The following is a 12,287-nucleotide window of genomic DNA, read 5'->3' as shown; positions in this document are numbered from 1 at the left end:
CCCTTCTGGATGGGATCCATTGTTTCCTTCTGGTCTACCACTTCATTTTGTCGGGTGACTTCTAGGAACAGTTACTTGGAAAAGAAGCAGTCTAAGTCTCAGAACTGAAGTTCCCTCCTCTGTGCACTCAGCCCCCGTGGGGAGTCCTTTGTCCTCAGCACTTCGAGGGACTTTTGCTCCATTAGCTCCTGACCTCAGGCAGATGGAGGGAAGATGCCAGTCTGATTTACCTTCCTTTTCCTTGCCTCCATTTACATTAAAGCTCCTGAAAAGTGTTATTCTTGTTGAACCCACATCTTTTCTCTTTATCTCTTGACTCTGCCACCCTAACAAAGTGACCTACATGGTGCCAAACCCATGGTCCCTTCTCAGTCCTCACTCAACGAGCGTTTGATACAGTTGAACATTCTCCTCTATTCCTCTCTTCACTTAGCTTAGGAAATTCCATGTTTGTCCTTTTTTTCCCCTTCTGATTCTACTACCCATTTTCTCCCAGTTTTCTTCGCTGCCTCCTCTTTACCTGGGAGCACCCCAAGGTCAGCTTGGGTGTTGTCTGTTGATAGTCAGCCTGGGTGATCCCATCCATTCCCATGTGCAAAGGGTTTGCATGGCCTGTTTTTATGATCCTTTACTTACAACCTATGTACATCCTTGGATTTAAAGTGTGTCTCTTGTAAACAGCATACAGTAGGGTCTTGGGCTCCCCCACCCAACAGTCTTTCTTTGTTGGAGTGTTTATTTGTCCCATCTGTTCTTTGTACACTTGTTCCTCTTTTTGTGTCTTATTTTATGTCAACCAGGTGTCTTTTTTAAAGTTATTTTGCTTTCCATTCTCATTAATATTTTTCCTATACCTCTTTCCCCTTAGTTTCTCATTAGGGGTTACTCTAGAGCAGTTGTCCTCAGAGTCTCAGGCCAGGGACCTCTTGGGGAGAACCTTACAAAGGTTTTTTATGTCGCCTTATTTTTGACGGCTATTTTTGCTGGATATAGAATTCCGGGTTTTCTTTTAGCACTGGGGAGGTGTTAAGCCACTGCCTCCTGGCCATACTCTTTGTGGTGAGAAGTCACGCACTTCTGACACTCCCCCTGATGTGATAAGCATCCTTTTCTCTGGCTAGTTTTAAGATTTTCTCTTTTTCTTCCAGTTCTGTTGGGTTAGCAGTAATGTGCCTTGGTGTGGGTATTCATGTTCTCTCCTGATTTTGCCTCTGTGAGCTTCATAGATTTGTGGGCTGACGTGTGTAATAGCTTTCGGGGAAAATCATGGCTGTTATCTCTTAAAATATATCTTATGCTCTGTTCTCTCTTTTTCTAGAAAGAGACTCCTATTATAATTATGTCAGACTTTCTGGAGTTGTTCTACAGGTCTCTGATGTGCTGTTTGTTTTTTTATTCTTTTGCTTTCTGTATTTCAGTTTGGACAATTTCTATTGACTTGTCTTAGAGTTCACTAATCCTTTCTTTTGTGTCCAGTCTGCTGTTAAGCCCATCCAATTAATTCTTTTGGGCCTTTATTGTAATTAAAAAATATATTTGTGAGGAAAGAAGAGGGAGAGAAAAGATAAAAATATATATGAATATATTTTTATAATATTATCTTAAAGTTCTTTTCTGAAAATTCTAATAAATATTTCTGTTAGCTCTGGCCTGCTTCTATTGGTGATTTTTTCTCTTGAGTATAAGTCACATTTCTCTACTTCTTTGTATATGGCATCATTTTTATTGTATGCTGGACATTGTTTATTTAGGAAGATAGTTCAGCTGCAGTAGGGAAAGTTTTTGGCTTTTCCAGAATGGGCTTACCCTTCCATCTCAGGCATTTAGGGTGGGTCTGGTCAGTTTGATCTGTGCAGGACTTTAGCTGGATCAGGACTGAGTAGCCACTTCAGTGAGTTTCTGTTTAGGTCTAAGTATAGCAAAAGTGTAAGACCCACAATGTGGACATTTCTTCCTTTATCCCCCCTTGTTTTGAATGCCTATCACTAGGAAAAGCCCCATAAATCCTAAGTGAAGGAGACCCTAAGCTCCCGGGATCTCAGTGTCCAGAAGCTGTGCCTGGATGTAGGTCTGCATGCATTCCATGGCCGGGCAGGCTCTGGGGCCTTTTACTGTGACATGTCCATGCCCACTGGGCCTTGGGTCTCAGGAACATCTTCTGTACACTCCCAGCTCCTTCCTCTCATCAGATACCAGCTTCCTGGGTTGTCGTCACTTCTTGGTTCCCCTTTTCTCTTCATCTCTGTGCTCAGCCTCATGGGCATTTCTCTGTGTTTTGGTCCTTTCAGCTGCTGCTTTTTCTAGCAGTTAGTCTTTACTTTCCTAGAGCTCTTTTTTGTTTTCTCATCCTTTTTATAGATTTCTTGTTTTATAGATGTAGCAACTTATTAAATCTGAGTGAGTCAATGCAATAATCAGATCTTTCTAGATGTTTCTACCAGGTCAGTTCTGATTCTCTGTCCTGGACTCCCTCTGGTAGCATGTAGTTGGCTGTTGACCTACATGAGGGGACCTAGGTGGGTGGCGTGGCTCCTTCTGTGTAAGAAGTAGGAATGTTTTCTTGCCTGGGTCTCTCTGGAAGGGGACTCCTGCTCACAGCTCAGAGCGTGGTAGGTCTGGTGGGGGTGTGTTCACGGGCAGGGACTGGGCATTAGACCTGTCAGAACAAGGAAGACTTGCTTAGGGCAGCCTCCTGGGCCCTAAAATACTGCATTTTGTCTCAGGTTGTGTCCCATTCTTGGCATGGACAGGGGGATATCAACCTGGGTTGTCCTCACGTTGACACCTTCGTAAGTGTCACATCTGTCTTGCAGCCCTACTCTCCGGCCTACCCTGTACTCCCTGCTGACATTGGCATCTGGAGCTTCTCTTGGGTCCCCCAGAGACTGGTGTACCCAGTCCTTGTCCTGTCCCTCATCACCTGCCCCCTGCTTTCTGTTTCCAGAATGTTTTGAGATCTCCTCTCCACCATTAGGCTCCTTCATTTTTTAATCCAGAGGGTGGCATTGACAGGAGACAAACACAAGGGCACCTGCCCACAGCCTGGATCTCTTCCCAAAGTCCCCCCACCCCAAGCATCTGTCCCTGCCCTCCCTTTTTCTCCCCGAACTCCACCCAACTATGCCTCCTCTTCCACCACCTGGCCAGCAAAGTCCCCTTGGGGCCCATCTTCCTCCTCCCAGCTTCCTTCTTGGATTTGTCATATGTCCACAGTGGAGACACCTTCTGAAGGATACCTCATAGCCTACTTAGGAGACGCCTCTGGTAACTCCTGAATATGCCAGCCTCTGGTGGGGGTAGAGACTGCCTCGTCACTGAGCCTGGAGACCTTGGTGCTCAACACCCCCTTGGGGGCCAGCAGGCACCCAGCATCTCCACCTTTCTCAGCTTTGACTTCAAGAGGCTGTTCTGAGTGTCTCACAGGGAAGGAGGGTCTGTGTCCCCAGGAGGGCCATGACCCCTCAACCCTCTACCTGGCTCCTGGCAAGAAAGTTCTTAGCCCTGAGGCTCTGGTGGGCGGTTCTTACCAGCATCTTCCAGTTGGGTGCAGAACCAAGATGGGGCTTTTTTGGAGGAGGGGGCATGTGCGACTGTCTTCTCATTTTCAGCTGGCTCTGGGTCTGAATCCATGCCAAGACTCTGAAGGCTGACTCTGGGCTGTGGAGAGAGGGTGGACTGGACCGACCCCACGGTGGAGACCCTGTGGCTCTGCTTGAACCCCTGGCTACACAGCTGGGCCTCTTGATGAGTGCAATTCCAGACTGCCTCTGGGAGGGGGAGGGATCAAATATAGGATGCTTAGGACTGCACTGGGTGTGGGGGTCCTCATGCCATCTTTACCATAGGCAGGAGAAGGTTTTGGATACCCCCCAAGGCTGAAGGAGCCACTGAAGCCCCCACCCTGGGAGGGGACTAGGCTTTGATGACTGCAGCCCTCCTTGCCTACTGCAGGGCTGCAGAGATGGCCAGCTCCCCCTGGGAAGGGCTTTTGGGCACCAGAAGAGCTGCACTGTTACGCAAGGAGCTCTGGAATAGCCAGGGAGGCGGGAAGCCACAGATGGGGGTGGGTAGGGAGCTGGCCTCTCCGCCTACCGCCCTCCCCCCCCCCCACCTCTCTTCCCATGGGTCGAGGGCAGCAGGAGGAGGGGCTCCAGCCCATCTTGCAGAGGGGTGGCCGGCCCCCACGTGGTGTTTGGGTGCTGTGGGTGGGGAGGGCGGGGAGCTTGGCAGAGGCAGCCCAGCGGCTGCAGCGGGTGTGAAATATTTCAGGCCTTAATTAATTTAATTTGAGAGGTTCCTTTTCAGAGCGTGAACAGTTGTCTCCCAAGAGACGCGCGCCACCGCCTCCCCCCTGGCGCCTGGTGGGCGAAGGAAACAGCGGCATCTATATTGAGATTGAGCTGCTGGGGGCCAGTGTTCCATCCCTCCCTGTCCCCTTCCCGGGTACCCCCCCCACCCGGTCGGGGCCTCCTTCCCAGCCCAGGAGGAGCGTGCGTGGGTGCGAACCTGGAGCTGGCCGCGTGATGGTGGGGTGTGGGGGTGTTGGTGGACCCGGCCGGCGAGGCTTCCACGGAGCTCGGAAACGTGGGCCTCATGGCGGATGGATAGGGCCCCTGCAGGTTGGGGGTGGGGCACGGAATCCGGGCACCCCCCCCCAAATAGAGGAGGAGGAGGAAGGGTTTGGGGGAAGAAGCAGGGCTGAAGCCCAACACTGCCCACTTCCCAGAGCTGGGGCAAGGGGCCCAGGGGCACCACCGGAGGAGGTCAGTGGGGGCAGGAAGAAGGGGGAGGATGGGGAGAAGGCAGGCCCACGCTCGGTGCTGTGAGAACAGGGGCGCTTTGATGTCTGGGCAACTTCAAAGGGGCGGCGGGCGGCGGGGATGCAGCCGGGAGGCTGCGGAGGTGCATTTGAAGCCAGTCCGCTGGGTCCCCGCACCCCTGGGCTGGGACCTGGGGCATCCAGGGCAGCAGGGCAGGGGTGCTCCTGGAACCTGGGAACAAAACAGGGGGCTGGAGCACCCCCACCCCACACCCCCACCCCTGTAGGTGCCCCCGCCATCCCCACAGGTGCCCCCACCCCCGCAGTCACAGGAGCTGCCCTCTGCCTGCAGAGGAGTGGCCTTGGAAGCCAGACGGAGCTCGGGGCCCTGCACCAGGGCCTGGGAGAGAAGAGAGAGCGATGGCGGGCCCTGTGGGTATGTGGGGGGTGAGGAGCCCCCAAACCCTCTTCCTGGGCACAGGTCTTGCATCTGGGTGCCCTCTCAGAGTGCGGGGGAACTGCTGGGAGGACACTGGGGCCTGTAGCCATTTATTCAGTGGAGCTGACACCCCGCGTATAGCCTACAGCTGGGCCTCCATTCCCGAATGTCCCCAGCCCGGCCACTACCAGGAGGGTAAGGCTGGTGGGGGTGGGAGTCAAGCAGCTGGAGAGGGCACAGACAGCGGGGTGCCTGGTCTACTGTCTGTTCATGGGAGGCAGCCGGGGTGGGGGAGGCAAGGCCTCAGCACGGCCCACACCCCCATCTTTCACACGCCTGCAGTGGAATAACCAGGACTGGCTCCCAGCACAGCCTTCTGCTGTTAAGAGGTGCTGCCTAGGACCACCCAGGACTGGGATGGGGGGGCTTCCTGCCCGGGGACCCCCAGGGGGACCTGGGCAGTGATGTCATCCCACTGGAGGTCTGAGGGACCTTGCAGTCTCCCCGAGCCGGGGTCTCAGACCCTCTGGAGACCAGAGCAGGCAGCCATCCCTCTGCGAGGCTCCACCCGTCACACCTCACCCCGGGGGCACCCCTGTCACACCTCACCCCAGGGGCGTTTGGCGCTGTGAGTGCAGTGAGCCCCCCCCCCCCGCAGGTCCTGGCCTCCTGGACACTCCCCACTACAGGCTGCCACAAGTAGGATGCCCTTCCAGGAGGAATGGGGGCTCCTGCAGCACCTCCCCCCACCCAGAGGGAGGTGTTCCAGCCTCCCAGGGCTGGTCCCTTGGCCTTACCTGCACCCAGTGCCCGGGTGCCAGAGCTCTGGGGCCAGAAGGGCCGTCAGGGAGGTGTGCGCTCCACTGATATCCTGGGTTTACTGGTTGCCAGCATGCCACGCCCCCCAGAATGTGGTGCCGGCAGGCCTTGGTGCCAGGCTCAGGAAAGAGCAGGGGTGTGGCTCCAGGAGGTGCCCTGGGTGCACTGACAGATGCTTCCCAGGGTGCCATGTAGCCCCTAGCACGTCGCCTGCTGTCCCGGGACCCCCAAGGCAGAGGCTACGCCAGTCTCTGTCCGTGGTGCTGAAAGGACACCTTTCCCCCCACCCCCCACCAGGTCAGGAGCAGGGGCTGGGGACCTGAACTCATTCCCTTCTGTACCTTTAGGCTTCCTGCCCCGCCCCGCCCCCCCACCCCTGAAATCTTTGCTCAGCACCCCGCTGACACCCTAAGCCTGTGCTGGGGGTGCTGGGGGGTGGGACTTGTGCCTGCACCAGCAGGGGAAGCACTGCCCCCAGGCCCAGGCATGGGCAGGTTTATCCTAATGCCTTGGGCAGTGGTAGAAGAATGGGCTCTAGGGTCAGGCAGGCCCAGCCTCAGTTTCCTCTTCTGAGAAAGGAAGTGGGTGGTTGTAAGGATCAAGGTTCAAGTGGAAGATCCTGAGGAACGTCCTTTTAGGCCAGTGGCATGGATGGAACAGGCGGCCACATCCAGGCCTGACCACAACCCCCCTCCCAGAGCCCACCCTGCCCCAGGGCCTTAGCATGGCCCCAGATGACTGAGTGCAGCTCACCCCCCTGGAGGGGAGGATTGTGCCTGGTGCAGGCAGGGCAGTAGTGAGAGCCTCTTACCAATGAAGCAGAACCCGAACCTCCTGCAAACCCTGTCCTCAAAGTCCCCAGACTCCTGCTGGGTCAACAGCCCGTGCGTGTGTGTGTGTGTGTGTGTGTGTGTGTGTGTATGCGTGTGCTTGAATGCTGTTGGGAGCTGCTCACTGTGGCTGGGCATAGCAGTTTGCCAAGTGTGTGTCGGGGGGAGAGAAGGTCCCGCTATGGAGAGGGGTCTGGAGACATGTGCTTAGCTGGGGTTGTCGAAGGAGAAACAGAGACCCTTAGATGCATCAGGTTCCAGACAAAAGAAAACTCAAGATAAATATCACGGGCGTGGAACTGCCCATGTGACAAACTGCCACAGCCCCGGCTGCCAGAACACGAGCGTCTCGTTTGCTCACCTGTAGGGACTGGTCCAGGCCTCCCCCCCACACCCCCCATGCCCGGGCGTGTTGTCCATCTGGCCCATAGAGCCGTGTCCCGCGTTTGCCTTCATGTGTGTGTGGCACGCTCTCTGTGCCTCTCATAGAATCCCTGTCCTGAGTTTAGGGCCACCCTAAGTGCTGAGACACTCACACTGACATCTACAAATCTACCTCTGCAAAGTCTTTTTTTTCCCCCTAATAAGACCACATTCATGGGGTCCAGGCATTAGGACGTCTTGAGGCCACCGTCCACTCCACCTCCTACCTGATCTATCTGTGGTCTGGGGCCCCAGGCAGATCCCACGGTGTCCCCAGTTCTGCACCACAGCTTCCTGCCCGTGGGCTCAGGAGTGGCTCAGCTGGCTGCCAGGAGCCCTTGGTGGTCACCTGGAGCGTGGGCATCACCAGGGCCTCCTGCAGCCTCCATGGGTGCCCCAGCCCTAGACGAGGCAGAGTGTGGGGGTGAGGAAGGGGTAGGGGAGAGCCAGGAGGCGCAAAGAACACCCTAACCTTGTCCTGGTGGGGTGGCCTCCAGTCCAGCCCCACAGTGGAGGGGGCTCTGTGTCAGGTGAAGGGGTGGGGTCGGTGCAGGAAATGGGGCAGGGTGAGGTTCGCTTTTCTCAGCAGACTCCCAGTGGCAGGAACTGCCCTGGTGTTGAAGGGAGAAGGATACAGACACCCCGGGACCGGGCTGCACTGTGCCCCAGCAGGAACCAGATGGCCGGCACCATCAGCTCCTCCGCACCACCAGCATCCATGCAACTGACTGTCCCCTCCCAGCCACACACCAACCCCTGCCCTGGCCCGGGGGGTGTTAGTCCTCAGACCCAGGCTGGAGGGCTGCCCAGCAAGCTGGGGGTTGAGACATGATGGCAGAGAGGCTCTCGCCCTGGGACACAGCCAGGTGGGTGCCTGGGGCTGTCTGTGGCGGACAGGAGGTCCCAGAGTGTCAGGAACAGAGCCCGTGCTGTGCACAAGGGCCTGTGTGGGGCGGGCTGTTTTCCCTACTTGCACAGATGAGGTGAGGACACTCAGGCTGGGGCACTAGTCTCGGGGCACCTGCCTGGGCCACCAGGCCATCCACTGCCGGGCGGTGCAGCTGGCCTGGGCATTCAGCTGGAGCCCGGTGCTTGGAGGGCAGAGCATCTTCACTACCTGTTACCCAACAAGGTCCCCCCAGAACGTGAACCTTGTCTCATGGTTCCTGAGGGTCAGGGGAATCCAGGGATAGCTGAGCTGGGCTGAGGCTGTACTGGCTGGAAGCCTGTTATTGGCCACAGGGCGTCACCTCAGGACGAGGCCACGGGCTCCTCAGAGCAGGGATCCCAGGGAACAGACCCTGAAAGGAAGCTGGTTCCCCGAAAGCAGCCACCTGCCCTGAAGGATGAGGGCTTCTTTCTGCCACATCTCATTGTCCACACAGGCCAGGGTGGTGCAGTGCAGGAGCGGCCACGTGGCCAGAAGGTGGGCTTCCAGGATGTGGGGTCCCTAGGGGTCCTCTGGGAGGCTGCTGCTGCCGTCTGGGGAGGCAGGGTGACAAGGTGGCAGGAAGAGCCACAACCAGGCCAGAGGTTGCAGGGCAGGTGCAGCTGGGAGCATTGCACACATCCGCACCCCTATGGGCACGGTCTGTGCTCATGGCCTGTGCCCATGAGCTGCTCCTGGGAGTTGGGAGTGGGGCCTCTGCAGCCCCCCAAATCCACTTTCCTCCGGGCTCAGCTCTATGCTCAGCTTCTCTGGGAAGCTCCCCTGGGCCAGATGGTTCTGTGGCCCACGGCCTCTGGCTGCCCCCCCTCCCACCCACAGGCATCCACTTCCCATCAGAGGCATTTGGCCCGTGGGGAACACCATGCCTGGTCCCTCCCTTTTGATTCTGCGTCCAGATCCAGGCCTGTGGATCCTGGCCTCGGCATGGGGCAGTTGTGCATGTGGGGACAGTGGCCAGGGCAGGACCACAAGGTTGCTAAGGACCAGCTGAGACCACCTGCTGTGTCTGGAGCTTCCCCTGTGGGGCTGCCTGGCACCTGGGAGCAGAGCCTGGGCAGCTCAGGTCCCATGATGGTCAAGGGCAGCCTGTGGGCTCTGAGCATGGCCCCAGGCTGCTCCCGTGAGGATACTGTGCCCTGATGCTGGGTGGGGGGAGTATTGCTCAGTCCCTCCCCTACTCACAGTCCCACCCTGCCCCTGCCTGCCCTCTCGGCTTCTCCCGCTGCCCTGCCTGCTGTGGGCAGCCCAGCCTGGGGGACATGGGGCTGGCTCTGGGCCGCCAGCCCTGCTGACTTATTTTTCCAACAGCTGGTGTGGAGAGCCCAGGCAGGAGGGGTCACTGGGCCCGTCCACCCCAGCCAGACAGGCATGTGTGCTGCGCAGGCCACAGGGACTGTGCCCTCACATGCCCATGAGGGGAGCCCCACAGTGCGGCAGAGAATGGGTCACTCTCAGCTGTGCTTGTGGTCCTGGGAGCCGGCTGCAGGCTCCCAGAGGTGACGGAGGCCACTCGTGCTGGAGGAGGGATGGCCTCCTGTCCCAGGTGGTAGTGACCCTCGGAGTGGCCCTGTGAGCGCTGGTGGCTGGATGCTGGTTTCTCCCAACTCATGGACGGAGCCCCATGAGGTTGGGTCCGTGCTGCCCTGCTCCTTTGTCCCCCCCATCATGAGTCTCCCTCCCCAGAACCCGCAGTGGGAGCTGCTGTCGCCTGTCCCCCACACCCAAGGACCAGCTGACACCGCGGGGGTGGTCCCCCGTGTGATTTCCGGGGCTGTGGGCTCCGTCAGCACCTCGGACAGTGGCCTCAGTTCTCAGGCGGGTTCCAGTTTCCAGGGAGCCTCCCTCCTCCCTGGAAACTCCTGTGTCTGGACGGCTCGCCGCATGGGAGCCTGCAACCCACTCCTGCCCTGGGTCCCATGTCCACTGCTCTCAGCCTCCTCTGGAGGGGCAGGGGGATCGCCAGCCGCCGCAGGTGGGGAGCCACGGGAGGACCTTCTGGCAGACACTCCTCCCCTGAGGGCCAGATGATGCGGCCCCTGTGGACATTGGGGGGGGCGGGGTAGCCCCTGCGGACAGTGCAGGGGTGGGGGGCAGGGTAGCCCTGCAGACGGTGCAGGGGGTCGAGGGCCAGTCGAATCTTGAGGGTACCTGAGTCAGCAATGGGAGGGGCTTCCCCAGGTCTCCATCGATCTAGATATTTGGTGATTTGATTGAGAAGAGCCATCATTTCTCCCTTGCGCTCCATTCCCCCGGTGCAGGAGCCCTGTGTGCATCGTTTCCTGGGACTCTGCAGGCAGGGCCGGTGGTGTTCCCAGGTCCCCACAGAGGCTGTGGGGTTCACGTGCCCTGGTCCGTGGCAGTTGGCAGGGCAGCGGGCACAGGCGTGGCTGACCACATCACGGGGCCCGTGTGCGGCATATGTTCGTTCATCCCTCCAGGTCCCAGGTTCCTCTCTCTGGAGGACCCTAACACCGGGCACATAGTAGACACTCAGAGAAGGTGGCCAGGGCATGCGTGCTCATGGTGTGGGCGGGTAATGACCTAAAGTGGCCCTGTGGGGAAGGTTCATGGTCACTCCGCTGTGTGGTCACCTTGCTTTCAGCTTCCCCCACAGTAGACCAGACACGGTTCAGCCGAGGCGGGCGGGGGCGGAGAGTGATGGGGGGCTTCCCCCCAGAAGCTGTCTTCCCACCATCTCGAGCCTGCGTAGGGGGCTCCTGAGGGCACACAGTCACTTCCTGCCTCCAGGGAAGTGGCAGCACTGCCAGGAACCCAAACACCCCACCCCAGGGGACACAGCCCAGGCTGGCAGGACACCTCACTAAGGAGGAGCACCTCTACGCTGGGTTTTGAGGGGTGTGTAGGAGTCTGTGGGGACTGAACACATCCTTGGCAGAGGCAGCAAGGGGAATAAGATGAAGTCAGGGAAGGGGCTGCCCCAGTTCCAGGACCGTGCCCAGGGCAGCCCCCCCGCACCTGGCCATGGCTCCCGGTGGTCAGGCCGACAGCCCCGTGAGCAGCTCTGGGGGGCAGGCCAGTGGGGCTTGTTTGGCACAACTCGTCTGCTGGGCCGTTTGGCCTCTGGCCTCTGGGCAGCCGTGTACCAGCTGCACAGCTCTGCTTCCAGAGAGCTGGCCAGCGCAGCGTCAGCGCCCTGTCCCTTTGACACCCATTTATTTTCCTGGAAGCAGGACATTTCTCCCCACACGTCTGGGATTCCTGCCTTGTGAGGACGAGTGTGCGCTGCTGTGTGAGGTGTGCGTGTAGGTGTGTCCTCGGCCACCTGCACCCGGCGAGCCCCTGCCCGCCCGTGTGCCCGAGCGCACCGTCCCATCTGCGTGATACCCTCTGCCTGGGCCCTGATTACGGGGCTCCTTCTTGTCTGGGGACATCACGACCCCCCGCCCGTTTTCGCCCCAGGAGCTGGCCTGCAGAGCCGGCCCAAGGCCGTGCCCACCTGTCTCCGCGCATGCCCAGGGATGGAGCTCTGCCCTGTGGGGTCCTCGGGCTCACGCTCCAGGCGTTTCTGGGCCATTGCTGTCTCCTTCCAGGTGTCTGGCCACCCATCTGGCATCTGTCCTGGGCCTTCGGGCCTTGGACGAGCTTGTCCCCCTTGGGATAGCAGCTTCTGTTGCCTGTTGCTCCGGCTCCTCCTGGCCTGTCAGCCTTGTTCTGGGGACTGGCCACGCAGAGGTTCTGCTGCTGACTCTGGCTCTGGAGGCAGGGCTGGTGCCGGCCTGTGGGCAGTGAGTCCCTGGGCCTCCAGCCTGAATCACAGACGGAGGCCAACAGCACACCTGCTGGCACCCCCCACCCCCCTCCTGCTCTGTCCTCTGTGCTCTTCCTGCTGACCGGGAATCACAGGGCTCGGGGCCGGATCAAAGGCGGCCACCAGAGGCCCAGGAGTCTGCAGGCCTCCCTGGGGTGGGAGCTGGGGCGGCGTGGGGGGCTCAGCGGGCACACCCTGCCGGGGTGCAGGAGCCCATCTGTCCTTCCCTGAGCACGCTCATAAGCTTCCGGCCCGTGGGCACTGCCCACGAAGGCCTGTGTGGCCCACCAGCTCCTTGC

The 12,287-nt window shown here is 58.8% G+C and overlaps 1 protein-coding gene across 18 annotated transcripts in view; it reads left to right on the top strand.

Annotated features, from left to right (window-relative positions):
* BRSK2 (BR serine/threonine kinase 2) overlaps positions 1 to 12,287 on the top strand; it is a 61,278-nt gene that overhangs the window by 22,677 nt on the left and 26,314 nt on the right. For 2 of the 18 annotated variants that reach the window (XM_077862913.1, XM_077862917.1), the window contains exon 1: positions 4,583 to 4,763. The exons of the other annotated variants lie outside the window; for them this stretch is intronic. The gene's annotated coding sequence lies outside the window, so the exon portion shown is untranslated. Of the gene's footprint in view, positions 1 to 4,582; positions 4,764 to 12,287 lie in introns of those variants that run through there. 18 annotated transcript variants of the gene reach the window in all.

This window comes from Canis aureus, chromosome 21, assembly GCF_053574225.1.
Source record: "Canis aureus isolate CA01 chromosome 21, VMU_Caureus_v.1.0, whole genome shotgun sequence".
NCBI lineage: Eukaryota > Metazoa > Chordata > Mammalia > Carnivora > Canidae > Canis > Canis aureus.
Note: the sequence above shows the minus strand (reverse complement) of the source record. Positions and strands in the feature narration are given on the sequence as shown.